Source organism: Haliotis cracherodii, unplaced genomic scaffold, assembly GCF_022045235.1.
Source record: "Haliotis cracherodii isolate W230 unplaced genomic scaffold, xgHalCrac1.p SCAF_31, whole genome shotgun sequence".
Lineage (NCBI taxonomy): Eukaryota > Metazoa > Mollusca > Gastropoda > Lepetellida > Haliotidae > Haliotis > Haliotis cracherodii.
In genome coordinates this window covers 2,805,010-2,819,473 of record NW_027266288.1, presented here as the reverse complement: position 1 = coordinate 2,819,473, position 14,464 = coordinate 2,805,010, and the positions used below count along the sequence as shown (strand labels likewise).

At 39.9% G+C, this 14,464-nt stretch overlaps 1 long non-coding RNA gene across 1 annotated transcript in view; it reads left to right on the top strand.

The window, feature by feature from the left end:
- The window catches only part of LOC139477174 (uncharacterized), a 133,111-nt gene that overhangs the window by 94,279 nt on the left and 24,368 nt on the right, over positions 1-14,464 (top strand). Inside the window, exon 3 of the long non-coding RNA XR_011654144.1 lies at positions 7,918-7,957. This is a non-coding gene — a long non-coding RNA (uncharacterized lncRNA). The remainder of the gene's footprint in view (positions 1-7,917; positions 7,958-14,464) is intronic.

The following is a 14,464-nucleotide window of genomic DNA, read 5'->3' as shown; positions in this document are numbered from 1 at the left end:
TTCCATGACAAGTTCCACCTCGGTTAAAAAAGGTTAGGGTTTGTTTAGATTTAATTATGTCATAAATTCTACAACAGGGGCGGGGGATATAGCCACGTTAGTGGCAAACTCTTGTTGGTTTTGTCTTTTTATACATAGTTATGAAGTATTCAGAAGCTTGATGTATTAAGATCTGGGTTAGAATTGGTCTTCGGCAACCGATGCTTGTGGTAAGAGGCGACTACCGAGATCAGGTTGTCATGCTTAGTGACTTGTTTGATGCATGTCATCATATTCTGATTGCGTAGATCAGTGCTCATGAAGTCAATCACTGGACTGCCTGGTCTAGACTTGATTATTTACAGACTGCTGACTAAAACCCTGAATATTGCTGAGTGTGACATTGAACAACAAACAAACATTCTGGAATCAATCATTAAATTACAGACTGTCATTAACACCCAAATACCAACTCTAATCCAGAGTGCTGTTCTACAAAGCCATCTTAGCACTAAGAGGATCGTAACTCCCATACTTACTCAGACTTACGACAGTCGTAGCGCTAGGATCACTTTGTCGAGCGGGGCCAATGAGACTGATGATTTGAACAGTGGTGTCTGGGTAATTGTTTCCGATGTTCAAGTTCCTACTGTCTGAAGACTTGACTATGAGTTGAATGTGCATGGGTGTCTTTGAGTAGCTTTTGATGACTATGATTCGAAACGAGTCCTCAATGCTTAAGCTACCCGTGAAGATTCCTGGGTAGAATAAGTCTTCAGCAACCCATGCTTGCCGTTTAAAGGCGACTAACGGGATCGGGTGGTCAGGCTCGCTGACTTGGTTGATACATGTCATCGATCCCAATTGCATGGATCGATGCTCATGATATTAATCACTGGATTGTCTGGTCCAGACTCGATTATTTACAGACCGCCGTCATATAGCTGGAATATCTATGCATCAGGAATATTGATGGGATGGATTATTACTCATGCTTTCAGTCACTGGTTTATCTGGTCCAGACTAGATCCTTTGCAGGCCGCAGTCCTACATCAGGAATATTGATGGGTTGTATCGTTACTCATGCTTTCAATCACTAGTTTATCTGGTCCAGACTAGATCCTTTACAGGCTGCAGTCCAACAAAGCTGTATTCTACTTAAGCAGTACATCTGGAGTATGCTTGCCATAAAAGGCGACCATGCTTGTCGTAAAAGGTGACCATGCTTGCCGTAAAAGGAAACCAACCATGCTTGTCGTAAGAGGCGATTAATGGGATCAGATGGTCAGGCTTGCTGACTTGGTTGATGCATGTCATCGATCCCAATTGCGTGTATCGATGTTCATGATGTAAAACACTGGATTGTCTGGTCCAGACTCGATTATTTACAGACCGCCGTCATATAGCTGGAATATTGCTGAGTGCGGCATAAAACAACAAACCAAATCAAAACATCTGGAGTGTTTCATCAGCATCATGTCTTGTCTGGACATGGAATCTGGAGAGGTTATCGCACGGTGCCATCATATCTACGACTTCACATACGTGGTGATACCGTGACCTCCGATATCTCCACTCGTCTGATGGCTCGACGATCTTCAGTTCCGCCACGTAAACGGAAGTAATGAAAACAGAGAAAACTTATGTAAGAGTCTGTATTAAAAACCGGTCCGTACAAGCAACTGCCGGCAAGCTGCGGGAATCCGTTGCACAGGAGTGTGCATGATAGCACTAATGATTGTCGCAGGGACTACATCTGTGATATTCATACGCCAGGTGGTGAGAAGGCGGAACAACATTTTACGCTGATGATGATTAAAAAACATGGACAAAACTAAATCCGAGTATGGCCTCTTTGTATTTTCAATGGTTTACAGTTTTAAGCTGTAGAAAAGCATAAGATACGCTTTTCAAAGGAGCATGTGTTTGGAGGCGGCCATGTTGAATGAAGCCATATGGGAACAGATGTGAAAGTCATTGCAACACAAGGAAAATATTTGAATATTTGAAAAAATAAATGGAAAAAATCAAAGATGTGTAATCTCCCTTGAATTGACTTAGCGTTGTGGTTTGGTTGTAACGTACAGTGGGAAGTGGAACTTGGCGAAGCGACAGGATTACACCGTAGTACATTAGCACATTGAAACTTGTGGATTGGGTTACGATAACGCGGGATTGATGCGGGTCCCATAGGGGAGCTATGGGGTGGATAAATATTTTGAAAATAATTCCGATGACGATTTTGTGAGTGGGAGTGGAAAATGACAGGAAATTGCTCTTGGAGGGAAGGGGGGATGGAGGGGAGGTAGAGCCAGGGAGGGGGGATGAATGACAACTGATATGTTTTCATTGAAACATGGAATTTAGGCTGAATATGGTGAAAGGGTGAAAGGGTGAAAGCCATTTTGAGGAAGTGGTGAAAGAAGGAAGATGTAGACATGTTTAAGGTCATTTCAGGTTTTCAAATTTAGGATGCAAGGAGAAGAGGTTTAAGGAAAGACTTCGGATCGTGTTAAAAATGATAAAAAATGATAAAAATGGCTTGTTTCTAATTTGGAGGGAATGATGGGAGTGTGGAGTGTGATATGGTTGATCTGTCCACGGGGAAATGGGGGAATAATAGACAGGATGGAATAAGTTGTGAGGATACTAGTATTTGTATGATTTATGATTTGAGAAATGGACAGGAATAGGAAACGGGAAAATGAATAACGTCTAAAAGTATCAGGGGCACAGGGAGCCCAGTCGTCTAAGGGCCCCGATTCGCTGTGCAGATTTGCATCCATTGGGCATGCCAGAAACATATGACTGTTGGTTCGAATCCCGGTTCACTCTGATTATGTTTCTAGGTTTGTCAGCACCATGCCCTTGCTCGTGGGTTTCACCGAAGTGGTAAACGTCCCATACCTGCATCATTTTGGGCTTTCCTCCCACATTAAGCTGACAACTGTGATATAACTGGAAAACTGTTAAAAAGCGGCGTTAAACCCAACTCACTCACTCACTCACTCACTCACTCACTCACTCACTCACTCACTCTTTTCCCCCCAGATTAATACATAATTAGTTCTTTTCTGTCGACCACAAGTCTATCTGGTCCAAACTTACAGGAAGCTCCACTATATTACTCAAAACAAGGTATCACGATATGGCTGAAATACTGATGGTGTGACATTAAATATTAACTCACTCACTCACTCAAAACAAGGTAAAGAACATCCACATTTGGAAGCCTGATGCAATACCACCAGCCATGACAGATAAACTTCATGTAAAGTCCTGTAAAAAAATGTGGTGAAAACAAAAACTAACCCGACTTCAAACAAGTTGCCAATAAATTATAAAGCTCATACAAATTAAAAAGCAACCACCAACTTCGTACTGTAAGTTGCTGATGTGACCCGTGAAGATCCGGGGTAGAATAGGTCTTCAGCAACCCATGCTTGCCGTAAAAGGCGACTATGCTTGCCGTAAGAGGCGACTAACGGGATCGGGTTGTCAGGCTCACTGAGTTGGTTGATGCATGTCATCGTAACCCAATTGGGTAGATCGATGCTCATGATGTCAATCACTGGATTGTCTGGTCCAGACTTGATTATTCACAGACCGCCATCATGTAGCTGGAGTATTGCTGAGTGCGGCGTTAAACGACAAACAAATAAACAAATATTAAGCTGGTGTAAAATTTCACTCAATGATCTCACAATTTTATTAGTTATGAAATGAGTGGCTAGATAAACAAGGATAACAGAACAAATATATAAAGTCAAATATGAAAGAAGTGGATGAAGATGTTATCGAGATTAATGGCACACTGTATGACAAGTGCATATCGTGAGTGTTGCCATGCTTGAGCGAGTCGAATACCCATCGCCTGCGGAGACATTTTATTATCATTTTAAACCCGATCTTTGACTTTATTGCTGGCTAATGTGTTTTTTATTCTGAAGCAAGTATTTGACTAAATAGTTTGTGAAAAAGCGTAGTGGCGGTGGTGTGTGTAGGTTTGTTAGCCTGAAAGAGAAACGGAAGGTATTGCTGTAACATATATGTCACTGACTGAACGAAAACAAACGATGCTTCAACAGAGCTGTTTTGTTTTTTGTCGACAAAACTTGAGAAAAAACAGTAAATTATTTTATAGGAATGAGTTTGGCGTGTTCAGATTGATGTGGGTGTTATTTGCATGTGATATTGTTTATCACTTGTTGGAGCATGGGGTAGAGGTTTGAGGTTAAACTTCCTGTTGTGTTTACATTAAGAGTTATGAAGTCCCAGTACTTGTTGTTCCTTGTGAACTGGAGTCTTCAACATTAAGTACGGAAGCCTTAGAGCTCTCTTTTCATCTTATTGCAGAGCCGGAATGTAAAAAAGAATTTTATTGCAATTTGTTTTAAAACGGCTTAAGTAATGATTATTTTTATGCATGTTTACGAGAGATTTATTTGAATTTGGCCTCAATGGTGTCTCACGTTTCTTACTTCTCAATTTTTATGTAAGGAAGTTGGCTAAATTATTTTATGAACTGAGTCTTGCAAATGTTGTCATAAAAAAATTGATGTGGAAGTTTTTCAGATTTTGTAAGGAGCTGTGATAAGTTGATTTGCTCATATGCTTACAATATGTAATTTTAAAAGATTTAGTTTTTGCATGCTATATATTATATTAGCACAACTGTAGAAGCAAGTTGTCAAGATTTGGATATATAATCATTGAAAGTAATTTCTGTTGCCATTTGCCAGCAACCAAGAGAGAGAAGGAGGGAGAAATCATTATTTAGTCATCCCTGTTGTAAATATTACAACAAAATAAGAACCATTAACCAAAAAAGATAAACTAGGATAAATTGAAATGAAATATGTATTTCAGATATTGTGAAATGTGATAGATTTAATAAATGAATGATATGACTGGTAGGTTCCTAAAAACATATATTATTTTGATGTGGCTACAAACCATTAACCATGATTGTTGAAGGAGGGAGAAATCATTATTTAGTCAAACCTTAAACAGTTGTGAATACAATAGCAACTTAAGACCCATTAACCATGATTGTTGATGGTCGCCAGTGGTCTCTAGCCAGGTTTTACTTTCTTATAACTCATATACTGAAAACGTCTTTGTTTTACTATTGCCCAGGTAAGTTTTATGTCTACACTGTGATAATTACCTACTGTTTTACTGTCCTTTGACGACAGAAATTTTATTATAATCAATTTGTTCTCATCGCGATATGGCGGCAATATTGCCGATGCGATGTAAAATTATAACTCACTCACTCACTCATGATTGTTGAAGGGGGGAGAAATCATTATTTGGTCAACCCTGTTGTGAATACAACAGCAACCTGAGACCTATTAACCTTGATTGTTAAAGGAGGGAGAAATCATTATTTGATCAACCCTGTTGTGAATACAACAGCAACCTGAGACCCATTAACCGTGATTGTTAAAGGAGGGAGAAATCATTATTTGGTCAACCCTGTTGTGAATACAACAGCAACCTGAGACCTATTAACCATGATTGTTAAAGGAGGGAGAAATCATTATTTAGTCAACCCTGTTGTGAATACAACATTAACCTGAGACTCATTAACCGTGATTGTTAAAGGAGGGAGAAATCATTATTTAGTCAACCCTGTTGTGAATACAACAGCAACCTGAGACCCATTAACCGTGATTGTTAAAGGAGGGAGAAATCATTATTTGGTCAACCCTGTTGTGAATACAACAGCAACCTGAGACCTATTAACCGTGATTGTTAAAGGAGGGAGAAACGTTGGTCAACCCTGTTGTGATTACAACAGCACCCTGAGACTCATTAACCGTGATTGTTAAAGGAGGGAGAAATCATTATTTGGTCAACCCTGTTGTGAATACAACAGCAACCTGAGACCTATTAACCGTGATTATTGAATGAGGGAGAAATCATTATTTGGTCAACCCTGTTGTGAATACAACAGCAACCTGAGACCCATTAACCATGATTGTTAAAGGAGGGAGAAATCATTATTTAGTCAACCCTGTTGTGAATACAACAGCAACCTGAGACCCATTAACCGTGATTGTTAAAGGAGGGAGAAATCATTATTTGATCAACCCTGTTGTGAATACAACAGCAACCTGAGACCTATTAACCATGATTGTTAAAGGAGGGAGAAATCATTATTTGATCAACCCTGTTGTGAATACAACAGCAACCTGAGACCCATTAACCATGATTGTTAAAGGAGGGAGAAATCATTATTTAGTCAACCCTGTTGTGAATACAACAGCAACCTGAGACCCATTAACCGTGATTGTTAAAGGAGGGAGAAATCATTATTTGATCAACCCTGTTGTGAATACAACAGCAACCTGAGACCTATTAACTGTGATTGTTAAAGGAGGGAGAAATCATTATTTGATCAACCCTGTTGTGAATACAACAGCAACCTGAGACCTATTAACCGTGATTGTTAAAGGAGGGAGAAATCACTATTTGATCAACCCTGTTGTGAATACAACAGCAACCTGAGACCTATTAACCGTGATTGTTAAAGGAGGGAGAAATCATTATTTGGTCAACCCTGTTGTGAATACAACAGCAACCTGAGACCTATTAACCTTGATTGTTAAAGGATGGAGAAATGATTATTTGGTCAACCCTGTTGTGAATACAACAGCAACCTGAGACCCATTAACCATGATTGTTAAAGGAGGGAGAAATCATTATTTGGTCAACCCTGTTGTGAATACAACAGCAACCTGAGACCTATTAGCCGTGATTGTTAAAGGAGGGAGAAATTATTATTTAGTCAACCCTGTTGTGAATACAACAGCAACCTTAGACCTATTAACCGTGATTGTTAAAGGAGGGAGAAATCATTATTTGGTCAACCCTGTTGTGAATACAACAGCAACCTTAGACCTATTAACCGTGATTGTTAAAGGAGGGAGAAATCATTATTCAGTCAACCCTGTTGTGAATACAACAGCAACCTGAGACCTATTAACCATGATTGTTGAAGGAGGGAGAAATGATTATTTGGTCAACCCTGTTGTGAATACAACAGCAACCTGAGACCTATTAACCATGATAGTTAAAGGAGGGAGAAATCATTATTTGGTCAACCCTGTTGTGAATACAACAGCAGCCTGAGACCAATTAACCGTGATTGTTAAAGGAGGGAGAAATCATTATTTGGTCAACCCTATTGTGAATACAACAGTAACTTGTGACCTATGTAGAAGGAGGGAGAAATTTGAATACAACATGCTCGATGTTTGAGTCAACAAAATTAGGGATCAGATAATCACAATGGCTGCTGAATGTGGGCAGGACTTGACGACTCCAGGAGACTAACTTTGTTATATTCCAAGGATCAAGCTCCCTGATATGATTGGAATCAGATTGAAGTCTTGTCTTGTTATTGAGTGATGGTTTTTTTCCTGTCTGAAGATAATGTGTGTTTAGGTATTGCAGTGAAGTTACTAGAAGCATAATTTAATTATAATGAAGTATTCTATATGTAATTAGGAGTGAGCGATGCTCTTGGAAACCTTCAGCGTGCCTTGGCACTTTTTGGTGCAACGATTGGTCAGTCCTATTCAATCTCCAAGTAGTCTTGTGCAATTGTCCAGTTGTCTTGTGCAATCCCCCAGGCCCGTCTTGTGCAACCATTTGTCAGTCCTATTCAATCTCCAAGTAGTCTTGTGCAATTGTCCACTTGTCTTGTGCAATCTCCCAGGCCCGTCTTGTGCAACCATTTGTCAGTCTTATTCAATCTCCCAGTAGTCTTGTCCAATCTCCCAGTAGTCTTGTGCAATCTCCCACTAGTGTTGTGCAATCTCTGGCCAGTCTTGTGCAATCTTCATGTATGACTAGTACCATTTTCAGAATTTAAGATATTTTTGCATATGATTGTACAAGACATATATCAACTTTTGTTGTTTGCAGATGACATTTGGTTGAATTTCACATGGGATGAAAAGCTAAGGTAAGGCAATTTATACCATTATAATATCAACATTGACATTGCTTCCTGCTTGGTCTCCAGTACTTCATGCTTGTCATGAGATGACACCCCAGGAAGACCTGGGGAAGATTGGTCTTCAGCAACCCATGCTTGCCATAAGAGGCGACCAACGGGATAGGGTGGTCATGCTCGCTGACTTGGTTGATGCATGTTATCTTATCCCCATGCTCATGATGTCAATCACTGGATTTTCTGGTCTAGACATGATTATTTACAGACTGTTGTCATACAGGTGGAATATTGCTGAGTGCAGAGTTAAACAACAAACCAACCAACAAACAAACAAACAAACCTGAGATGACTATATAGGTTTGGGTCGTCGTGGATTGTGAGTTTGCTGATTGGCCGTCATCTAACCCCAACAGGGAGGGCTGTTTGAAGCTTTCGTATAATTACAGATTATTGTTGACTTGCTTAAAACATTATTCACATAACTGTTTTCTCTTGTGATGTTTGTTGAAATGCATCACCAGAGCTCCAGATAAGCTGCATATCTTCGTAAAATATGCATCAGAAATGCAGAAATACACAGTAAAATAAAATACAAGCGTATCAAAAACGAAACGAACATTACAGATACGCTTAAAAAATAAAGTTGTGCGTATCATCAAAATATTGTGAAGTAACCCTGCATATTCGATTAGCAAATGAGCAACTTATTTTGAAATTACAAACGGGCACTCCGTCAACCTTGCCAAACTCCATGATGACAGTTACATCATGATCATTTGCCATCACACTTTCTTGTGGAAGTATCGTGGTATTTGTGAGTCCTATAAAGCTCTCTAACCCACACGACACCAGTTTGCAGGGACTAGATGAATAGAGTTGTTAAATATTTAACTTAAATACCCACATGTGTAAAAACTAGTGGGTAACAGAAATTTGAATACCAAGATAGAATTACTGATGCCCAATGATTTTAAAATGCATGGGTAAAATACCCACAACACCAAAAGCTTATCTGGAGCTCTGTATCACTTGGGTTTTACTAGTCACTGGACCACAAGCATGAAAGTCCTGATCACTGCTCACTTATCTGTGGACCAGTACGTTCATGTGCTTGGTGACAGCCTCAGTGGTCTAGTGGTTGAGAAATACACCAGTGTAGCCTAGATATCCTTGAAATACACCAATGCAGCTTTGAAATACACCAGTGTAGCCTAGATGTCCTAGAAATACACTATTGCAGCTTTGAAATACACCAGTGTAGCCTAGATGTCCTTGAAATACACCAATGTAGCTTTGTAATACACCAGTGTAGCCTAGATGTCCTAGAAATACACTATTGCAGCTTTGAAATACACCAGTGTAGCCTAGATGTCCTAGAAATACACCAATGCAGCTTTGAAATACACCAGTGTAGCCTAGATATCCTTGAAATACACCAATGCAGCTTTGAAATACCCCAGTGTAGCCTAGATGTCCTAGAAATACACCAATGCAGCTTTGAAATACACCAGTGTAGCCTAGATGTCCTTGAAATACACCAATGCAGCTTTGAAATACCCCAGTGTAGCCTAGATGTCCTAGAAATACACCAATGCGGCTTTGAAATACACCAGTGTAGCCTAGATGTCCTAGAAATACACCAATGCAGCTTTGAAATACACCAGTGTAGCCTAGATGTCCTAGAAATACACCAATGCAGCTTTGAAATACACCAGTGTAGCCTAGATGTCCTAGAAATACACCAATGCAGCTTTGAAATACACCAGTGTAGCCTAGATGTCCTAGAAATACACCAATGCAGCTTTGAAATACACCAGTGTAGCCTAGATGTCCTAGAAATACACCAATGCAGCTTTGAAATACACCAGTGTAGCCTAGATGTCCTAGAAATACACCAATGCAGCTTTGAAATACACCAGTGTAGCCTAGATGTCCTAGAAATACACCAATGCAGCTTTGAAATACACCAGTGTAGCCTAGATGTCCTAGAAATACACCAATGCAGCTTTGAAATACACCAGTGTAGCCTAGATGTCCTAGAAATACACCAATGCAGCTTTGAAATACACCAGTGTAGCCTAGATGTCCTAGAAATACACCAATGCAGCTTTGAAATACACCAGTGTAGCCTAGATGTCCTAGAAAAACACCAATGCAGCTTTGAAATACCCCAGTGTAGCCTAGATGTCATAGAAATACACCATTGCAGCTTTGAAATACACCAGTGTAGCCTAGATGTCCTAGAAATACACCAATGCAGCTTTGAAATACCCCAGTGTAGCCTAGATGTCCTAGAAATACACCAATGCGGCTTTGAAATACACCAGTGTAGCCTAGATGTCCTAGAAATACACCAATGCTGCTTTGAAATACACCAGTGTAGCCTAGATGTCCTAGAAATACACCAATGCAGCTTTGAAATACACCAGTGTAGCCAAGATGTCCTAGAAATACACCAATGCAGCTTTGAAATACACCAGTGTAGCCTAGATGTCCTAGAAATACACCAATGCAGCTTTGAAATACACCAGTGTAGCCTAGATGTCCTAGAAATACACCAATGCGGCTTTGAAATACACCAGTGTAGCCTAGATGTCCTAGAAATACACCAATGCGGCTTTGAAATACACCAGTGTAGCCTAGATGTCCTAGAAATACACCAATGCGGCTTTGAAATACACCAGTGTAGCCTAGATGTCCTAGAAATACACCAATGCAGCTTTGAAATACACCAGTGTAGCCTAGATGTCCTAGAAATACACCATTGCAGCTTTGAAATACACCAGTGTAGCCTAGATGTCCTAGAAATACACCAATGCAGCTTTGAAATACACCAGTGTAGCCTAGATGTCCTAGAAATACACCAATGCAGCTTTGAAATACACCAGTGTAGCCTTGATATCTTTGAAATACTCTAAGGTAGCCTAGATGTCCTAGAAATACACCATTGCAGCTTTGAAATACACCAGTGTAGCCTTGATATCTTTGAAATACCCCAGTGTAGCCTAGACGTCCTAGAAATACTCCAAGGTAGCTTTGAAATATACCAATGTAGCCTTGATATCTTTGAAATACTCCAAGGTAGCCTCGATGTGAAATCCTTGAAGTCCTTGTTTAAGTAGTAAGTACAGGAACAAAGTCAGTCATCAGACTAGGCAACAAGCTCAGTTATGAAGTGGGGTCACGGGTGGCCCAGTCGTCTAAGGCGCCGCAATTCGCTGTGCAGAGTTGCGTCCCTTGGGCACGCCAGAAATCTATGATTGTGGGTTCGAATCCCGGTTCGCCCCGATTATGCTTCTAGGTTTGTCAGCACCATACCCGTGCTCGTGGGTTTCACCGAAGCGGTAAACGTCTGAGACCTGCATCACTTTGGGCTTTCCTCCTACATTAAGCTGACACGCCGTGATATGACTGGAATACTGTTAAAAGCGGCGTTAAACCAAACTCACTCACTCAGTTATGAAGTATGGCGTTTCTTCCGCGTGTGTTTGTTGCTGACTGGAGGCAGGTTACACCTGATAATGCAGTAACGTCCTATCACAGGTCTCTTCCTGTCTCCCAAACCAACCGTACATTACACCAGGGTGTCAGAGCCTTGCGATGTTGTGTTAGCGAATAAACACATCAGGTCTCTGTAACACCTCTGTAAGCATCAAAGCTAGTTGTGCACCAGTAGTAGATGTAGCCAGACATTGACATTTGTGAGGGAAATAGTATCGGAGTGAATTTCAGGCCTGTTCTTTTGGGTTCACTACAGAAAGAGAGGGGTCATGTGTTTGGGTCTATTGGCTTGATTAGAGGGAGCTACACTGAAAACAAATCTTGGTAGTTATTGGGAAATAATGTTTGTGGCGTTGCCCTGGTGTTTGAATGTTTTTCTTGGTTGGTTATAAATCTAGAATTTTGAGTATGGTGTCAGAAATTTGAGACCTTTGAAAAATGAATACTGTAAACAGCTTTATTTCTGTGCTGTTAAAATACTGCGAATACCACACCAAAGACAATACTGCGACAAGATATTTTTGTGAGTTGCCGTGTTGAGATGACCCCTAGATTACCAAACAAAAGACAGATTCTCTCCAAACCGGAAGGGATTGCGACCAATTATCAAATACGATAATTGACTCAACTCAGTGTCATGACTGAGTTTGAATGCAAACTATATAAGAAGACACTAATTGGTCTGTTTACACTGTCATTTGTGATGTAATGTGTGACCGTTCTGCATTCATTTGTGTTTTTAACTTAGTGAGTAACTTGTGGTTCTGGTTGATGATTTCAACATTTGATGACGTGTTGCAATGAATAAAGTATGTATGTATTATTTATACTTAATTTTGCGTGTTTAATTTTTGCGATTGAGTCTCGTTCGCAAAACTCGCAATAATAAAAAGGTCGCCAAAAAAATCCTGTTTACAGTATGTTTTAAAGGTTGAGATTTTGATTATTGTAGCAGGGCGTGGTGTATTCCCCGCATGATGATGGGGTTTGCCTCGATGGTCATATGCAGTGTCCGATATACCGTATTTTCTTGAGTATAGTGCACACTTTTTTCTCCAAAAACACAACTGTGTAGGAGGGGGTGCATATTATACACGCCATAATGAGTTTTGATGTTTTTTCCCCAAACAAAAAGAGCATGTAACACCGGAAATACCATGTCAACAAATCCATACTGACGTACACAAATTAATCATGTAATTACACTATCTGGCTATAAAAAGTGTTCTTTGTATATCTGGACTTAGGTGCCTCACCCTGGCAGGTGTGGGTTCGAATCCCGCACGGGACTCAACCCAAAAAAGTACTAGAATGTGTACTTTACTAATAAAGTGTTATCCCAAATATAACATTAGTTACATTTGACCACTTTCTAAATGGCATTGTGTATTCATCTAGACTTATGTTTGTAACTTATTTCATAAATCTTATTAAAAATTCCTAATAATGTTTTAATTAATTTCGGCAAAATTGTGTGTGAAGCGATCGGAAGATCGCACCACTCACCGTTATTAACAGCAACCTCGTTCAGATTACCACTATTGACGCCTTGAAACAAACTTAAGTTGACAGAGAATGGATTCATATATATCATAAATGCCATACTTTGACTCGTTAAAAGTCATATTTGTTTTAGTTTGACGATTCTATGTCAACACAGGCGGTCGGGTAGCCTAGTGGTTAAAGCGTTAGCTCGTCACGCCGAAGACCCTGGTTTAGATTCCCGACATGGGTACAATGTGTGAAGCCCATTTCTGGTGTCCCCCGCCGTGATATTGTGGGAATATTGCTAAAAGCGGCGTAAAACCATACTCACTCACTATGTCAACACATGGTTCTCGCGATCATGTATGCCGGAGCCTCGAAGGTGACTGGTCAAACTGGTGCTTTTTGATTGTTTGGGATTTTTTAGGCCAATATATTTCAAGTTTCCATGGCAACAAGTTTTATGTATTTATTCACAAGTGTTCACCTTATTGATGACTTTGTGTTCTTGTTTAGGTGAGGTGAGGTGAAATTGGGTTTAACGTCGCATACAAGATTATTGCACTTATATAGCGACATGCATGTACGTGTGTGTGTTTGTGTGGCTGCTTGTACTAGTCCGGACTGATGCCGATTTATAGTGCTAGCTCACTGAGATACCATGCCGCAGTTTAACATGAATACCCCACTCAGACACAGTATACTGACTCCGAGCTGACCAGTCCCTTAATGCCGAGCGCCAGACATGTTCTTGTTTAGGTTAGTACGGGCACTAACATAATGGTTAGTCACAGACTGGTGTAGAAGTTGTCAGGCAGGGCTGCTTCGTGGGAGCAGTGCTTAATACGGTTTATATTCGATAAGGGGCGGTCGGGTAGCCTGGTGGTTAAAGCGTCCGCTCATCATGCCGAAAACCGAGGTTCGATTCCCGACAAGGGTACAATGTGTGAAGCCCTTTTGTGGTGTCCCCTGCCGTGATGTTGCTGGAATATTGCTAAAAGCGGCGTAAAACCAAACTCACTCACTCATTATATTCGATAAGCAGCGAATAATTTGAAATATTACATGATGAGATATTTCGTTATAAACCAAAGTTTGAATGTATTTGATTTTTGATTCAAATATGAAATAGTATAATCCAGATGATATATGTTTAAGAAAACATGTTAAAATATATATATTATATTATTTGTTGATAGGAGTTTTAACATTCAAACGAATCATGGAATTTTGAACATGGTCACTTGTTTTACTTACTGTAAACACTGATGGTTAAGCTCAGCTGAGAAGTATGACACATTTATTGGGCATTTCTGTAACGGAAATCAAATGGGCTTCCAAAACACTTTTTGTGAAGAAATTAAAGGTGAAACATATATTGTATGAAAAACAACTATCCAAATATTTTTGATATATGCAAGGTATTTTGTCATTGTTTACAAGGGAAAACCCAAAAGTGTTGTAAGAATTCCTGTTTATTCCCCTTTGTGGAACTCTTTGGTCTCTGGTGGAAAGAGGATACAAAAAGCT